Source organism: Grammomys surdaster, unplaced genomic scaffold (assembly GCF_004785775.1).
Source record: "Grammomys surdaster isolate TR1022 unplaced genomic scaffold, NIH_TR_1.0 126546, whole genome shotgun sequence".
NCBI classification, from domain to species: Eukaryota; Metazoa; Chordata; class Mammalia; order Rodentia; family Muridae; genus Grammomys; species Grammomys surdaster.
The window spans coordinates 16,066,425-16,085,652 of NW_021621338.1; the positions used below are offsets into that span (position 1 = coordinate 16,066,425).

The 19,228-nt window shown below is 38.9% G+C and overlaps 1 pseudogene; it reads left to right on the plus strand.

The window, feature by feature from the left end:
- The first annotated feature begins 16,401 nt into the window (after positions 1-16,401).
- LOC114615065 lies at positions 16,402-18,469 on the plus strand (annotated as a pseudogene).
- Positions 18,470-19,228: the final 759 nt, after the last annotated feature.

Genomic DNA, 19,228 nt, shown 5'->3' on the forward strand with positions numbered 1-19,228 from the left:
CAGTGTCATGACAAAGCATAACATAACATAGTCTACCTGTGACTTTAAAAACAATTCTCCAAGTCCAATACACAGCAAAATCACTAGGGGAACTTTCACAAACCCCAGGGGCTAAACCCCAAATGAATTTCATCTAATAAATCTCTGAGGGAGAAACTCTTGACATTATTTCTTTAAAATGCTCAAGTGAGACTCCCTGGGAACCCACAGGCCACTCCAGACTGGAAAACAGGAAGACTAACTGAAGATCTTTAACTTTTCCTCATCTCCTCCAAAACCAGTCCCTTAGTGTTCTCCCAGCTCTGTAGCAGACAAACTTCTGCCCCCATCTCCAGAGGATCACATACATCTCTCCCTCCTAGTTCCCCCCACTCATTACTGTATCCTAGTGCCTTACCCCAGTAGGGATACTGTGAGAATCCAGTATATCTACTGGGTTCTGGAAGCACATAGGCTAACTGAAAATCTTTATTTGTCCCTGCATTTGTGCAAGTCCAAGCCCATAGGTAGAAGACCAACCCCTGCCTCTCCTTACTCGCTGCCCTTATTCCCAGAGGACAAAGCAGATCCTTCTGGAACACCTTGATTCCTTTCCTCTTGTAAAGCACTCAGTTCCCCTCTCCCAGCTCATCCCCATTCCCAAGTGTCAGCTGTCAATACCTAGAAACACATTTTACCAGGAACCCCCAGTGACTGCACCTGACAGGATACCAGAATAATGTCCTACCAGGTAACACACAGCTACCACTCTCACCTAAGAACTAGAGAGGGCAACAAAAACCAAAAAAACAAAATACCCACTCAACAAGGACAAGATTTAGTGTTACAATCTTCCCCAAATTCAGATGCCTAGCTACCAACACAGAAACACAATCAAAAATAGTCAGAATAGTATGTGTCCACTAGACTCCAGCAACTGTACTACAGCAGACCCTGAGCATTGCAACATAGGAACTATACAGCACAAAGAAAAAGAAAGAAAGAAAGAAAGAGAGAGAGAGAGAGAGAGAGAGAGAGAGAGAGAGAGAGAGGGAGAGAAGGAAAAGGAAAAAAGAAAGAAGAAAAATGCCTAAAGGACTATGATAGAGGTCCTTAGGTCCTTAAAGATGAAATGAATAAATCCCATAAAGAAATTTATGGAAACACAAACAAACAGTAGGAGGAAATTAACAAAGCAGTTCAAGACAGAAAGTAGAAATAGAATCAATAAAGAAAACGCAAACTGAGAAAATCTAAAAGTGAAAAATTTTGGAACTGAAACAGGAACCTGAATTCTAAGTCTCATCTACAGACTACAAATGACTGAGAAACATTTTTAAAATGTTCAACATCCTAGCCATCTGGGAAATGCAAATATAAACTGCTCTGAGATTTCATCTTATCCTCATCGGAATGGCTAAGATCAATAAAACAAGTGAAAGTTCATGCTGGCGAGGGTGTAAAGCGAGGGTACCACTCATCCATTGCTGGTGAGGGTGCAGACTTGTATAGCCACTATGGAAATCAGTGTGCCACTTCCTCAGGAAGATAAAAACCAATCTACTTCGAGATTCAACTATACCACTTTTGGGCCAAAGAACACTTTCAACCTAGCACAAGGGCACTTGCTCAACCATGTTCATTGCTGCTTTATTTATACTAGCCAGATCGGAAACCACCTAGATCTCCCTCAACAGAAGAATGAATAAAGAAAATGCAGTACATTCACACAAGGGAGATAAAAAAATCTTACTGAGTGAGATAACACAGACTCAGAAAGAGAGATATGTTAATTATTCACTTATATGTGGATGTTAGCTCTTAAGTAAATGATAACCAAGCTAAAGTCTATAGAACCACAGTGATTAGGTATAGAGAAAGGGCTCTCGTGCTGTGGGATAGATAGATCTCCCTGGAAAAGGGAAATAGAATAGATAGTTATGTGTGGACAAGGCAGGCTGGAATGTGAGAATCAAATAAGAAGTGGGGAGAAAGAGGGGTGGGGGAAGGGATTATGAGGAGAGACAGCCTGGCCCCTCCCACCCCATGCCACAATCACTCACCCAGGTGGAGCTGTGTCCAGACTCTTTTCTCAAGAAAAGCTGATCTGAGTTTAATATGACACATTCACTCTTGAGAATTTTTTCAAAATATTCATCCCTCCGCTACTTTAAAAAATGGCTTTCCATAGAAGTACTTTATGTCTTCCAAAGAATAGCCAGTTTCTGGATTCACCAAATTTTTGAGCTTGTAAAAATTTACAGAAATGCACACAGAAAAAAAAGACACAGCACGGCTACACAGCTATAAGGAATTTCCCAGATTACCCATGTGCACATAATCAGCACCTGGAGCAAGAAAGAACATCGGCGGGGTAGTGTGCTGGTCTGCAATCCCAGCACAGGAGAGCTGAGGCAAGATGACTTCAAGTTTGAGGTTTTCCTAGACTATAAATTAAGTTTAAAGATAGCCTAGGCAACATAGCAAGACCCTGGACAAAATACTTTTTTAACTGTAGTATAGAGGGATGAGAAAAGGAAGGAGGAGGGAAAGGAAGGAGAGGGGAGGGGAGCAAAAGAAAGGGAAAAAAAAGATTGTTACCACCTTCCAAGAAGAGTCTTCCAGTCTCTCAAGCTCTACTTTCAGGAGGGCAGGTTCTCTCTTGCATGTATAATGAATTGCTTTTAGCCTGGTTTTTGCATTTCTAGTACATGCACTCTCTTTCTTGGTTCCTTTATTTGATATAGTGCATAATACATCAAATATGTTTTGGATTGGTCTTTTTAAATTATAAAGACCATAATTACTTATTATAAATAATATATTTGACTCTCAGAATGTAGAACAATCAGAGATACAGTGTAAATGGTACTTCCAGTTAAATTTAAAGGGCCATTACCTATTTTCCTCCAAAGAGCTGTAAAAACTTTACATTACCTATTTTATTAGCTCATCCATAGAACTGTCAGTGTGCTGTTTCATAATGTATGTTGCTTAGAAAACAGCATAAATATAAGCTATTTGAAAAACGTTGCTGGAAAGGCAGGTAAGACTGATTCTGGGTTTCCTAGTAGCAGGTTATGGTCGTCCATAACCTAAAATCTATTTTTACTTTACCTGGGAGCATATGGTTTAACAGAGTGTGTGTGAACTCAAGATGAGTTCATATAACTTTTAGCTACTATTAATGGGAAATCTCTCTTGTTTAATCTGTTGACTAGTGACTGAGTGTTAGAAAGACTGTGCAGCACAAGCACAAGCACATGGGGGTTTTGCCCTGAGTACCACAGTCTGATGAGAGGACTAGAAGGGATGAGGAAAGGAAGGGGAGGAGGGAGAAGGAGGAGAGAGGAGAAGAGAAAGGGGGGAAGAGAAACATTGTGATTCATCAAGTATTAATAGAGGTGTTCTTGTTACACTGTGAGGAAGCAGGGGAGGGTGTTTCTTTTGGAAACTGGTTTTGTTGGGATTCATAAAGAAACTCCCTAAAGAAGCCACGGCAGGGTGAATGCTTGAAAGTAGGATCATCAATGAAGAGCACTGGGCACTAAGTTTCAGGGCACAACGTAGAGAGTGGTTGTGATATCTCAGAGCTTTGCCTGATACATTGTCTACCATCCAGCTATCAATTATGAGCACATACCCTCCTGTAGGCATGCAGGCAACTGAGTTCATAGGCTGCTATACACTGATTATACAAGCTGAAAATGGCATCCAAGATCTCTCTTTCTTCATTAATAAGTACTGGATAGTCTTTGTGCATCTGATGTCAATCAAGGCTTGTATAATATTATCAAGTTTGTACACTACTACGCCTCACACAATTTTACACTATTGCTTCTTTATGTGTAGCTGTTTTTCCTTTGCCCTGCACATCAAAAGCACATACACATCAGCCCTTAATGTACTTATTTGGTATAGTAATTCTCACTTGTTTTATATCTTCCTCTAAAAGTACTCAAGCTCTACAAGAGCAGGGATACTACCTTTGCTTTTGCAGGCAAGCGTGTCTACCTTGTTGCTTCTGGTGCCACCAGACTTCACTGATATCAGAACCCAGTTTCTTTGGCCTTCCATCTCCAAAGGCCCTGCCTCTTACTACCACCATAATGAGTTTGTTTCAGCATGAACTTAGAGTAAAAACTCACCCTCAGAGCACAATATACCTTCACTATTATTATCACTAAGGGTTCAGTGGTGAATGTTGTACTATTCTTTCTCTTTTAATACTATGTTGACATATTAGTATCATGGCCTATATCCACAGAACTCAAGAAAATGAGAATGTGTTCTTCAATGTGGCTTTACCTGGGGCCACTGGCATCAAACATATAAACTCATGCTTGTGTAGCGAATACTTCATTGACTGAGCTGTATCCCTATATTTATTTTGCCAAAGTCTTGCTTGATGACTTAATTAAAGAATAGTAACTATTCAAACTCAGGATGCCTGGCTCTGCCAATTCCTAGTCTGAACTCTTCTGAGGATTCAAACTTGAAAGGACTGGAAACTCAATGTCTGTTTGATTCCGGTCCCAGCACTGCCATGAGTCATTTGTATTTGATGAATGTGGATGGGTTGGAAGTAAGAAATGGACTAAGAAATCAGTAGAGGCCATGATTCATGCACATTATACAAAACTGTTGAGTGATTTTCCTAGAACTCCTAGGAGAGGCAAGGAGCACATTAACTATAGCATGGTAAGGAAAGACCAGAACTCAGGAACATTTCAAATCAACCTTCTTACATATGCATCTCCAAAACAGAATATGGGCTGAAGGCAAGCAATATCATTTATATTCATACTTCAACTCCTGGTTTGCTCAATGTATAGCAAGAGCAGGTACTTAATATGTGTTCATTAGGGGCCAGAGCAATGGCTCAGGGGGTAATGTGTTTTCCCAGAAAGTATGAGGACTCAAATTCAGATCCCCAACAACCATGTCATTACTGAGCAGGAATAGGGGCCTATTTGGAATTCCAAAATACAAGAAGCAGAGACAAGGGATCCCCAGAGCTAGACTAGCCAAGTCAGCAAGCTCTGGATTCAACTGAGAGACTCTGCCTCAATATATAAGATGGATAAAGATGGAAGAGAACACCAATGTCAACATGTTCTTCACATGCATGTGCATACACGTTCATGTGTACATGCATCTTCACACGTGCAACATATATTTACATACACAAGAATGTGAAGTAGGACAACTAATTATAAAAAGTACATTACAGACACAAAATCGTCATAGGCACTTTAAAAATGGCACATATTTAGGTCTCTAACAAGCTTGTGAGGCAGGTTGTGCTGGGTCTCAGAGTTATAAAGAGGAAGGCTCTAGCCTTGGTCTCATACCACCAGCACTGCAGCTTTGGATATTTCAGTGTCTGACACAATGACAACTGTTGTTAGCAATGCTGATTGAGTTTAAAGTTCAGCATCAGGGAATCAGTAGGGGCTATGGTTTGGATATGGCGTGAATGTGTGTCTCCCACAGCTTCATGTGCTGGAAGTTCAGTTACCAGTTTTGGCAATGTGGAGACTTGCTGGAATTTAGCACAAGGTAATTAGGTCAAGTGGGCTCCATGCTCATGAAGCAGTTCACGACTACCTCCTGGAGTAGGCTAGCTCTTACAAAAGCAGGCTGCTGCATACTGAGGCCGCATTACATGATTAGACTAATTTGTGTGTGGAAGGTTCTCTTTACCTTTCTCTGCTCTATTGTGTCACAACCAGGGAATGTCCCACATGATACAGCCAACACAGTGTTTGAATCCTTGAGCTACAATTTTCATATGCTAATAAACCTCTTAGTACAGCATCCAGCCTCAGGTATTTTGCTAGGGTGACACAAATTCAACTCAGACAATTATCAGTAAAAAGTTGGACTAGGGCACTTAGTCAATCCTTTCCCTTTGCTGGAGGATGGCTTCTGAGATAGTGATTGATTCAAATTTTAGGGTTCAGTCATGCTCTTGTGGTGGTACACTGACAGGGTAGTCTATTCTGTGAAATTGAGAAGGCTTAGAGGATATGCCCCAGTGCTCAGCTCAGCTGGGGTGTTGGAGAACTCCAGACAAGAGGTTGGGAGGGCTATGCTATAGAAGATTGAAGATTGACACAGACCTGGCCAAGTACCAGTCTCTTGCAACACTTGATCCTGTCCATTTTTCCTCCTTTTGGTCAGGCCCTGTCAGTGAATCACACAGAACCTGGAATGAGGTCCTTTCTCTGTTCTCTTCAATAGCTTTCTGGGTAGCCTATGTGTTATGGGATCTACAGCACACTTGGCTGTTTGAGTATAATTGCAGACTCATCAAATTACTCAGGTACCCCAGAAGAGTAAGCATCCAGGTGAGCCAGAGTCCTTCAACTTGGGACATGTGTTCATAAAATAGAGCAAATATTTGTTGAGCACCTGCCCATGCCATGTAGACTAGGCAGAGATGAAAAAAGTTAAGTTTTCTGACTTCTGGGACTTCACATTCTAGAAGGGAAAAAATACAGAATCAGGAGAGTATGCCATGAGGCCAACAATAGGAGACAAAACAGGGCTCTAGGAGAGTCCTGCTATAGAGAAGGTGCTAGAAAACAAGTCAGTTAAGAGATATCAGATGACTGAAGACACAAAGGACAAGAACCTTAAGGAAGAGAGAAATGCATATTATGGTTCTGAACTACAGCTTACAGCTGTTAGACTATGGGCAAGGCACTGTGCTCTTAGGCTAGTGGTTCTCAACTTTCCTAATGCTACCACCCTTCAATACAGTTCCTCATGGTGTGGTGACCCCCAACCATAAAATTGTTTTCATTGCTTCTTCAAAAGTGTAATTGTGCTACTGTTATGAATTGTAATATAAATACTTAATATGCAGGATATCTGATATGTGATCCCTATGAAAGTTTCATTCAACCTCAATGGGGTCATGACCTATACTGATTGAGAACAGCTATCTCAGGCTTTACAATGAAGGGTTCCTACAGTGAACTGGAGAGATGAACTCTGTCACTTCCAGGTTCTGTGATATTTTGGCCATCATGTGACTTTCAGATTCTCAGTTGTATCACCTGTAAAATGAATAATCAGAGTCTTATGGTAATAGCAATGATTAAATTAAACAGTGTAGGCTAGGAGTGATCATCAAACTTGAACACACGGCTCTCGTGATGTCACGGGTGGATCTTCACATTACATTCTCTTTTTTTAAAATGTTGTTTCATATGGAAGAAAATTCCAAGGCAGATCTATCTTGTAAAGTGCTTTTGCCAGCAGAGTCTGGCTCCAGTACTCTCAGTAACCTCCTTCAAGAGTCTGGATCCTCATCAGAGTCATCCCTACCTAATGGCAAAGATGGCTGCACCATCCTTTATAATGAATATACCTGCAGGAATTTTGAGCCTCAAACTAACATATCATTCTGTAGGAGCTCCAAAAGTTCATCTAATTGGCTGAGGTTACATGCCTATCTGAACTGAACCAATTTCTGCATCCAAAAGGTGGATAGTATTTATTGGCTGAATTTAGGTCATGTGCTCCTGGGATTTCAGGAGGAAATTCATGGTGTAATTTTGATTCAGTGGTAGACATAAGAGTTGCATGTTCAGTTGGGCCATAGAACATCAGTTCCCTTATCCTAGATTTATTTAAGATGAGGCTAGAATAGAAAGAAACAGAATGTTCCCTTACCTAGTGGGGATTTAAGCACAGATTTTATAATTTTATCAAGCAGCTGCTCCTTGCATCAGGATGCAGTGAAGTATGGTCCCATCTCTTTTATTTTGCCCTTGAGTCTTTATTATTCTGTTTTATTTTGTATGATAGCAAACCTAAAATATAATATCAAAACTATGGAAAAATGAATTTTTAAGCCTTTTTTTTCTTTTAACATTTTAGTCCATACTGGATCACACTAGAATGGACTTCCATCAGTGTCTTCTAATGAGTTTTAGTAACTAGCTTCTAATTTAGTTTAGTAACTGTTTCTAGTAACACGTGTACTAAGAGGTGTTAGAATGTAAGTGCAAAGCAATAACATATGGGACCATTGTTTACTTGAGAAAAACTAAAGAAGCACAGTGGATATTTACAGCATCCTTGGGGGTAAGTATTTGCTTTATTAAGGAATCATTGTAATTAACTACAAAAATCAATAATTAACTACCAGCATTAAGAAAGAAAGAAAGAAAGAAAGAAAGAAAGAAAGAAAGAAAGAAAGAAAGAAAGAAAGAAAGAAAGGAAGAAAGAAAGAAAGGAAGGAAGGAAGAAAGATTAACCATAATGAGTAAAATATGAAATCTGATGCCTGAAACTTCAGAATTAGAAAACTCACATTCTCTAAGTTTTGGAGCAGACTTCCCTAGCTGGTCATGTTTGCCAGCTGTGCTTTACAGAAATAATCTTTTTTTTTTCTTTTTTTTTATTTCAGCTGTAATTTACTGCTCTTTATGTGATCTGAGAATGGCAGTTCATTTTGCTGTGAGTTCCAAACACAGAAATTTTCATTGTCGCTGTAGGAAAGAGCCAAGCAGTTCTGGTGATGGAAAACAATGGGATGTCTCCTTTAACCATGGCTGTCATATTGCAGGGAGAGGGACTTGTTTCTTTGTGCAATTAGTACAAATGATAGATAGATCTACTTAGATTAATTCTCCTTTCATTTCCTATCACCTTCACTCTTCCTCTGTTATTTTTTGGATCATTGATTTGGCAACCAGAAAATCCCCACAGGGAAAGAACTTCTTTCAAGTCACATTGAAATTTGGTCTTTTTCCACGGTGGCCAGAACTTGCCAGCAATTCCACTTCTTGTGCTTGACTTTTTTTTTTCAGGAGCATAGAATAAATGGCTTCCTTCACACTGAAAAATGGAACTATGAACTTGGAGATTATCTTTCCCTTCTTCCCTAACAAAAATCTACACCATCCTCTAACTCAGTGGTTCTCAACCTTTCTAATGTTGCAGCCCTTCAATACAGTTCCTCATGCTGTGGTAAACCCCAACAATAATATTATTTCCATTGCTACTTCATAAATTCAATTTTGCTACTGTTATTAATCATAATGTAAATATCTGATATGCAACTCCTCAGAAAGAATCATTCTACCCCCAAAGGGGTTGCCAACTACAGGTCAAGAACTGCTACTCTAACTGAACTCATTTAGCTAATCAAAAGCCCACAGGAGACTTGGTGGGGGGTAGCTCAGTTGGTTTGGAAACGACTTGGTGTGCCTAAAGGTCAGAGATCATAGGATGTTGTAATCCTGTAGCCCCAGTACTTGGGAGGTAGAGGCAGAAGGATCAGAGTTTCTAATTCAAAATCAGAAGTTCAAATTAGATATACAGTGATTTTGAGTCCAGTTTTATCCACTCATTTGCTGATGGATATTTAAGATGATTCTATACCTTTGTTACAGTGAATACTATAGCAGTAAACATGCATGTGCAATCATCTCTGTAGAACGTTACTTAGAATTTATGAGCTGGATCATATGGTTGTTGTATTTTTAGACTTTTTTTGTTGTGTGTAGCTTTTGATACCCTGCCTAAGCTCTAGGAATGGACCATGCTGTCAGCCCTCACCCAGAGAATAATAGATCCTCAGATGAAAACACAGGCATACATAGTTGCACAATTTTAACTTGCCTTTTTGGCACAATTCCTGGATGCTACTTATCTCTCAGTTGAAGAAGAATGCCTTTATCAATACTCTCAGCTCAGGACTTCTCCACCTGCCCTTTAGTTGTTCTGTTACATCTAGTGCCAACTAAACATCTGCAACTACCCACCTGCAGAAGTGGCCTGTGGCCACTTCACCTGAGAGCTCACATGGCTGCTTGGCTTTTCTCTCTCTGAAGCATGGCGAACTCTCCTTTCTCTCCTGCATCGGTCTCTTGTCTCAAGGACCCAAAAGTCCCACCTATTCCTTCTGCCCAGCAATTGACCCATGGTTTCTTTACTAATGGATCAAGAACCAATTGGGGAACAAGACCTTAACATCAGAACCACCCCTACACTTTTGAGGAATTTCTGATTGCGATAGTAGGTAAATCAGTTTGGAAAACACATCATGGAGTACAAAAGTTTCTTTGACTTCATCTTTTTCAGCGTTTGTTGTTCTTGGTTCTCCTAATGATATTTAATCTGACTAGGGTGGGAAAGAATCTCAATGTTGCTTTTATATTTTCTTGATGGCTAAGAACGTTGCATATTTTCAACTATATTTGGCCATTTGTATTTCTTTTTAAATTTTGTAGTTCTTTGAAAATTTCAGGTGTTTATAATGAACTATGATCATATCCACTCCCCATTTCTCCATTTCCACTCCTCTCAGACAACATTAGCATACACCAAGACTATTTCTCAGTTTCATATCCTGTACTTAACAACAACAGCTACAAACTGTTAAGTACATTTAGTGTTTACCTGTAGGATGATTCTCGTTCACTAGAACATGGGAATCTAACCAATGGTCAAACCCCTAAAAGAAAAAGATCTTTTTAGCAGCTGTCAACCTCCAATAGCTCCTCAGGTGGTGGTTAGGCTACATCAGTTCTTCCTCATCTATGTTGGGAGATTTACTTCCTTGATTTTATCCAAGAAATCATAGATTCTGTGAATTCCTGAAGCCAATAAGTATATTATATCCAAAAAATAATAACAGTTCACAGCATTTTGCAATCTCTTATGACTCTTTCACTCTTCTCACCTCTTCCTCCTTCATGTTCCTTGACCTTAGGTGGAGTCATCAGGAAGATGTGTCATTGAGGGCTTAAACACTCAGGCACTTGATCTTGACTTGGTCATCAGTTATGTGTCTCTGCATTGACAGCTGCCCATTTTAAAAGAAGCTAAGATCCTTGAAAAAGTTTAAAATAGCAAAAGTGGTTTATGGGTATAAAGACAAATATTTAAAGTATAATTTTAAAATATGAACATTTACCAAAAAAAACAATAATAATTTCCACCCTGTGGCTTATGAATTCAAAGTCAAAAACTTTTGACTAGGTATATAGTACTAAGCATATATCCCCTGCTATAGAACAGGTCTTGAATCAAATCAGTTGCTTGTTCCATTCCAGTTATGCCACTATTGTACTTGTAGACACATTTTACCTGTGAGGTCAATATTATAGCATGGAGGGTGCAATGCCGAATAAAATCGTGATATCTCTTCTCCCCCAGCACACTGAACAGCACTCTGAAAACTACTCAGCAGAAAGAAAGTATCCAAGTTAGGAGATTGATTTTTCTAGGTCCTGAGGTCAACATGTGTGGCATCTTCAGTAGTAAGGTTTTTCTTGTAGCTGTGGTGGATAACCAACCACAATGGTAATATTCTGTGTTGCTTTGGTTTGTTTATGAATTCTGAGGTTAATAAATTGCAAGGAAATATATCATGCCTGGCACTGGGATTTTTGTTTAATATCCCATGTCTTTTGGTAACAGCACTACACCTATACAGACAGCCCTTATACTCTTCCTATATACCAGTGACAAACATTCCAAAAGAAAATCAGTGAATCAAGCACATTCACTATAACCTCAGAAAATTAAATACCTTGGAATAATTCTAACCAAGGAATCAAAAGTCCTCTAAAACAAACACTTCAAGACACCAAAGAATGAAACTCAGGAAGACATTGGGAGATGAAAAGACCTACTGTGGTCATGGATTAAAAGAAATCTTGTGAAAATTGTTATCCTGTGAAAAGCAATCCATAGATTCAGTCCAATCTCAACCAAGATTCCAGGACCATTTCTTTCCATATATAGAAAAAGAATCTCAAATTTTATATAGAAGCACAGAAGATCAAGTACATCTAAAGTAATCTGGAACAAAATGAATGCTGGTGGTGGGGTTAGAGGGGGCTGACAGCTAATTTCAAATTTTACCACAGAGCTATAGTAACCATGGTAATAAAAATGGTATGCTATTGACATAGAAACAAATGCGTAGACCGACAGAACAGACTAGAATATCTATATAAATACACACAACTACAGCTACAGGACTCTTTCCAAAGATGCCAAAAGTATACATTGAAGAAAAGAAAGGATCTTCAACAAATGGTACTGGGAAAACTGGATTGCAGCCTGTAGAAAATTGAAACTAGATCCTTATATCTCACTCTGCTTTAAGTGGATCAAAGATGTCCACACAAGACCTTATATCCTAAAACTTCCAGAGGGAAAAAGTGTAGAATATAGTTCAACTGAGAGGCAAAGGTGAGGGATTTCTGAAAAGGACTTCAGTGGCACAGGAAATACAAACAATTGTCAAATAGATTTTCATAAAACGTGAAACTGAAAAGCTGCTGTAAGGTGAAGAAAAAGGCAGCCAACAAAATGGAAGAAAACATTTGCTAGCTATTCAGTTGAAAGAAGTTAAGTGTATAGAGTTAATTAGGAACTCGAAAAGCTAAGCCTTAAGAAAATAAAGACCACCATGTATGGTGGCACATTTTGATTCCAGCATAGGGGAGGCAGAGGCAGATAGACTTCTGAGTTTGAGACCAGCCTGGTCTACAAAGCAAGTTCCAGGATAGACAGGGATACACAGAGAAACCATGTCTTAAAAAACCAAAAAAAAAAAAAAACCCAAAAAACAAAAAAACAAAAACAAAAACAAAACAAAAAAAAACCCAAAAAACAAAAAAAAAACAAAAACAAAACAAAAGCTCAATAAAAATGGGCTTTAGGACTAAGCAGAAAATTTTCCAAAAAAAGAGAAATACAAATAGCTTAAAACTCATGAACAATTTACTAGACTAGAGTCAGATAGAAATCTCAACTCAGTCATCAGGAGAACAAAAGGCAAAAAATACTGGCTGGGGTAGATGGAAAGGAGGCCCCTTAATTCCTTGTCAGTGTGAGTATAATCTAGAATAGCCATTTTGAAAATCAGTCTTGAGGTTTCCAAAAACTAGAACTAGAACCAGAATATTACCCAACTATATTATTCTTGAGCACATGCCCAACAGACTTTATATTCTACTATTGAGACACTTATATATTCATGTTCATCATTTTCTTAGTGAAAATAGCTAGTAAATGGCATCAACCTAGATGTCCATCAACAGACAAATGGATGAGAAAAACATGGTACATATAAGAATGGAATATTACCCTGGTTTAAAGAAAAATGAAATCATGACATTTTCCGAACCAGAAAAATTATGCTGGGGAAATTAATTTATATCCAGAAATACAAATGCCATAGAGCTTTTGTGATTTTAATTTGGAGCACAAGGAGAGGTCAAGAAAACTACAAAGAAGTCTCAGCAAGGATGTGGGGAAGCATATTACAGAAGGAAGAATAAGATACTATAGGAAAATGAAAGTAGAGAGATGGACCACTGGAAGCAGAAAGGCTGAAGCAGTGAGGGTTGAGCAGTGTGGAGAGAAACAGGACATAACATGAAAGGTAAGGAAGGCTGTGTGGAAAGCCGTTGTACACTTGCTATCTCACAACTACATTTAAGATGAATTGGAGGGAAATGTGAAATGAAAGAAGTAGGAAATCCTGGAGTTCAGAGGTTTAAACAGAGCTGGTGTCAGGGAAATAGCAGATAAAAAAAGGGTTAACCAAAACTTAGGGTGTATGGAAAATCTTTCTGGAATCCACTAGTTAGTTCCTAAGCTCATTTCAAAGTGTTTATCTTTTGAAAACTGTCCATTCATTTGTCCATTACTTGGTTGAACAGTGTTTAGTGCTTGATTTTTTAGTTCTTTTTAATTTATTTTTAGTTTACAAAAGACTGGGTTTCATTACATTTTCCTACGTATACATCAATGTACTATGGTCATAGATGCTTCCTTCCCCCTCAAATCTTCCTTCTCCTGGCTCCCCAGTCCTCTTATTGGTCATGTTCCTTCCTTAAAATGGTCTCACTTCTGCTTGCATCTCTCTCTCTCTCTCTCTCTCTCTCTCTCTCTCTCTCTCTCTCTCTCTCACACACACACACACACACACACACACACACTCACACACATACACACACACACACACTCACACACACACACACCTAGATTTCTCATGTAAGAGAAAATAAATACTATTTTATGTTTCTTCCCCTCCCCAGCTACTCTGTCTTCCTCTCCTCTCTCCACTGCCTTCAGATCCCATCTAGCCATTGGATGGCAGCCTTCTAGCATCAAATCCTGTACATACATATAAGTACATTCTTACAGTTAAATCTAGATTCGACATTAGAGAATAAGCATGACACTTTTCTTTCTGGAGTCTGGTTTACTTCACTTAATAGTTTCACACATTTCTCTTGTGCAAGTGGCATAAACTTTGGGGCTTTTTGTCTTTCTTTTAATAAAACTGATAAACAAACATCCATTGTATACAGACAAGGAGAGTGATATTTCATAGTCAATTTTTAACTAAAATGAATGGGTTTGGGGGAGGTATTTTTCTTGGTGTAGGGTTTGTTTTCATGTTTGTTGGATGTTTTGCCTCTAGTTCTGGATCCTGTCATCTCAGCCTCAAAACTGCTAAGACTAGAGATGTGCACATACACAGCCTCGTAAGTGGCATTTTGATATTTTATTTAGTTATATTAAAATACAGTTTTTTCAAAATTAACTTGTGACCTAAAAACAATCATTTATGTATTATCAAATGAAGAAGTAAAAATTACCATAATAAATTGTCCTAAAAATTAAAAACAGTAATGAGTATATTGAAATACCTATAGTACATAGATTAAAAGCTGAGGTTTGAGACAGCAGCCACATGGTGAAAAGCCGAGAATTTGGACCCGGATCACTTTTGTGTCTAAGAAACTACTCATGACAAGAGTCATAGGAACTAATCAAGAAAATTTGATAGTTAAAATGCTGACAATCGAGAATAATAGCTCAGCACACTCTGCAGAAATAGGAAGAAAATGAAAGAGATGTACACAATACTTTCTGCACATAAATTAGCTAATTTGGGAAAGATGGGCAACTTCATAGGAACACAGAAACTGACCACTCAAAAATAAATGAAAAACTTAGGTGCAAAGGTAAGAGGCTGAGAAAACCTTCCAAAGTCTTTCATAGAAAGAACCCAGACCAACACAGCTGCACTACTGTTTTCTTCTAACCATTTAAGCGAGAATTAGTAAGAAGGTTACTATTACAAGAAGTAGAAAGATGAGTGCTTCATGACTCCTTCTGTGAGCATTATTGTCTGGATACTAGGTCTACACAGAGTCTTAACAGGAGAAGAAAATCATGGGTCAATATCTCTTACAGTAATGGGCACCAAAAATTTAACAAAATTCTAGGAAACTGAGTCCAGTCACAATTTTTTAATAATGATGATTCATTAAAAGTAGTCACTAGTCACCATGACTAAAGAGAATTTGTCCCAGGAACTCAAGGCTGATGTACATCCAAAACCAATCAATGCTATGCACTGTATCATTAGAAAAAGACTCACAATTATTCAGTTGTTTCAATAAATACATAAAAAGCTTCTGACAAAACTCGAAGTCCTTCAGTAAGAATTATTCAGGACAAATGTGGACAAGGAAACCATTTGAGGTTAAGTAAGATGAGTCCCCATAGGCTCATATGTTAGAATGTCTGGTCCCCAGTTAGGATTAGGAGGTGTGGTCTTGTTGTAGGCATGTTATTAGGGGTAGACTTTAGAGATTGCAGAACTCCAAACAAGTCCAGTATTCATTCTCTCTCTCTCTCTCTCTCTCTCTCTCTCTCTCTCTCTCTCTCTCTCTTCAGTTATTGCTCTAGTGCCATGCCTGCCTGCCTTCCTGCCTGCTGCCATGCTTATTGCCATGATGGTCATACACTAATCCCCTGGAATTGTAAGCAAGCCATGATATATATATGATTAGTCCTGGTGTCTCTTCACAGCAGTAGAAAAGTAGCTAAGATAATTCTTTAACTTATTATACTTTACCTTTGAAAAAGTCTTGGCTAACACCTTTTGCAAATGAAAGACTGTATATTTCCACTAAAATCAAGAATGAGACCAAGATATTGTGGCTTCTGCTTTGTATTTTCCTGGGTATGTAGTCAGGCCAATTAGGGAAGAAATGGAATTAAAGACATTATGATTAGCAAGAAAGAAATACAACTAGTTTTGTTTGCAGATGGTATGATCTATTTTAATTACATTTATTTATTTTATTATTATTTTTATGTATGCATTCTTGTTGGGAGGAGAACATGCTACCGTGCCTATGGAGGTCATGACAATGTGTAGGAGTTGGTTCTTTCCTGTCATCAAGTGGATCTCAGGGACAGAATTCAGCTCATCAGATTTGAACGTTACCCAACAAGCCATTTCCATGGCCCAAGGGAATGATCTTACAAATGCTAATCTAAGAAAGCTACTGGCAAAACTATTAGAAAACTTTAAATCTGTCTTTGTTCTTGCTCTCCTAACCCTTCTGTCCAGTTGCTATGATAAGTGCCAGCAGTTCTGCTGCCACACGTCTCATGGGCACCACAGCATCCTGGAGACCTGTTACCAGGATGGCTGGAATGGCTTTAGTCATGAGGCTTTTAGATTTGTTTCAAGAAGGGATTATGCATCAGAAGCAATCAAGGGTGCAGTTGTTCATATTGATTTGGGTACTATTAACTCCTGTGTGGAGGTTATGGAGGGCAAACAAGCAAAGGTCCTAGAGTGCTGAAGGTGCCAGAACTACCCCTTCTGTGGTTGCCTTTACAGCAGATGGGGAACAGCTTGGTATGCCAGCCAAACATCAGGCTGTCACCAACCCAAATAATATCTTCTATGCTACCAAGCATCTTATTGGACAACGATACGATGAACCTGAAGTACAGAAAGACACTAAGAATATTCCTTTTAAATTGTCCCTGCCTCCAATGATGATGCCTGGGTTGAGGCTCATGAAAAACTATTCTCCAAGTCAGATTGGAGCATTTGTGTTGATGAAGATGAAAGAGACTACAGAAAATTACCTGGGCCACACAGCAAAAAATGTTGTGATCATAGTCCCTGCTTATTTCAGTGACTCAGAGTGACAGGCCACTAAGAATGCTGGCCAGATATCTGTGCTAAATTGGCTTCGAGCGATCAATGAGCCTACAGCTGCTGCTCTGGCTTATGGTCTGGACAAATCTGAAGATAAAGTCATTGCTCTGTATGATTTAGGTGGTAGAACCTTTGACATTTCTATCCTGGAAATTCAAAAAGGAGTGTTTGAGGTGAAATCTACCAATGAGGACACTTTCTTAGGAGGTGAAGACTTTGACCAAGCTTTGTTACAGCACATTGTCAAGAAGTTCAAGAGGGAGACAGAAATTGATTTGACCAAAGACAACATGGCACTTCCAAGAGTTCAAAAAGCTGCTGAGAAGTCTAAATGTGAACTCTCCTCATCTGTGCAGACTGACATCAACTTGCCATATCTTACAGTAGATGCTTCTGGACCAAAGCATTTGGGTATGAAGCTGACTCGAGCTCAGTTTGAAGGCATTGTCACAGATCTAATCAAGAGAACTATTGCTCCATGTCAGAAAGCTATGCAGGATGCAGAAGTCAGCAAGAGTGACATAAGACAAGTGATTCTGGTTGGTGGCATAATGAGGATGAGGATGACCAAGGTTTAGCAGACTGTGCAAGATCTTTTCGGCAGAGCCCCAAGTAAAGCTGTTAATCCTCATGAGGCTGTAGCCATAGGAGCTGCCATTCAGGGAGGTGTGTTGGCTGGTGATGTTACAGATGTGCTACTCCTGGATGTCACTCCCCTCTCTCTGGGTATTGAGACACTGAGAGGTGTCTTTACCAAACTTATTAATAGTTTTTTTATTTTTTGTTTTTTTCCAACCAAAAAGAGCCAGGTGTTTTCTATGGCTGATGATGGACAAACTCAAGTAGAGATTAAAGTGTGTCAGGGGGACAAGAAATGGCCGGAGACAAAAACAACTTCTAGGACAGTTCACTTTGATTGGAATGCTGCCAGCCCCTCATGGAGTGCCTCAGATAGAAGTTACATTTGACATTGATGCCAATGGAATCGTGCACATTTCTGCCAAAGACAAAAGAATGGGTACTGAGCAGCAGATTGTAATCCAGTCTTCTGGTGGATTAAGCAAAGATGATATTAAAAATATGGTTTAAAATGCAGAGAAGTAAGCTGAGGAAGACTGGAGAAAGGAACATGTTGAAGCAGTTGATATGGCTGAAGGAATTGTTCATGACACAGAAACCAAGATGGAAGAATTCAAGGGCCAGTTGCCTGCTGATGAGTGTAACAAGCTAAAGGAAGGGATTTACAAAATGAGAGGACTCCTTGCTCAAAAGGATAGTGAAACAGGAGAAAACATTAGGCAAGCAGCATCTTCCCTACATCTGGCATCATTGAAACTCTTCAAAATGGCATATAAAAAGATGGCATCTGAACAGGAAGGTTTTGGAAGTTCTGGCACTGGGGTACAAAAAGAAGATCAGAAGGAAGAGAAACAGTAATAGTGGCAGTGCATTGTGGAGCCAGAAGGATGACATACTATAAGCTTGGGAGTAAAGGGACTTTCTGAGCAGAAAAGGGTCAAACTTCAGTCTTTTTACTGTATTTTTGCAGTATTCTATATATAATTTTCATAATATTTAAATTTAGCAACAATTGCTAACTCAAATTTAATGGGCAATAAAGTCAGCAATAGCAGGTTCAAAAAAATGAAAAGAAAACTTTAAATCATCAAGTGTGTACTATGCAAGACTAATATGCAAAAAATTAATTTTGTATTTATACTTACACTGCACATTGTGTGTATGTGGAAAATCTGGCTTATAAGTTGGTGGTATTTGAAGGTGGAATCTTAACAGGGCAATTGGGCACAGACATGATCACAAAGCTGCAACCTTCAGAAAGGGAATGGTGTCTTTATCAGAGAAGAGAGGAATGAGGATTCTCTCTCTGACCCTACCATATGAACTATGGGCAGATGGCAGGCATCTGCAAGCCAGACAGAGTCTTGATTAGAGCCACATGACACTAGCACCCCCAATATCAATCTTTAACTTCTAGAATTGAGTGTTTCTTCCCAAAGTCTTCCAATTTAGAGTATGTTGTAATACTTGGTAACTAAGATAACTAGCAAGAAAATACCAAAATTGAAATTTAAAAAAGCAATTCCATTAAAAGTACTATAAAAAATATAAAATACTTGCATTAACTACACTCCCCCTCCATTTTCTTACAGGAGTGATCTACAAATTCCATTTAATACATATCAAATTTCAACTTCCTTCTATGTAGAA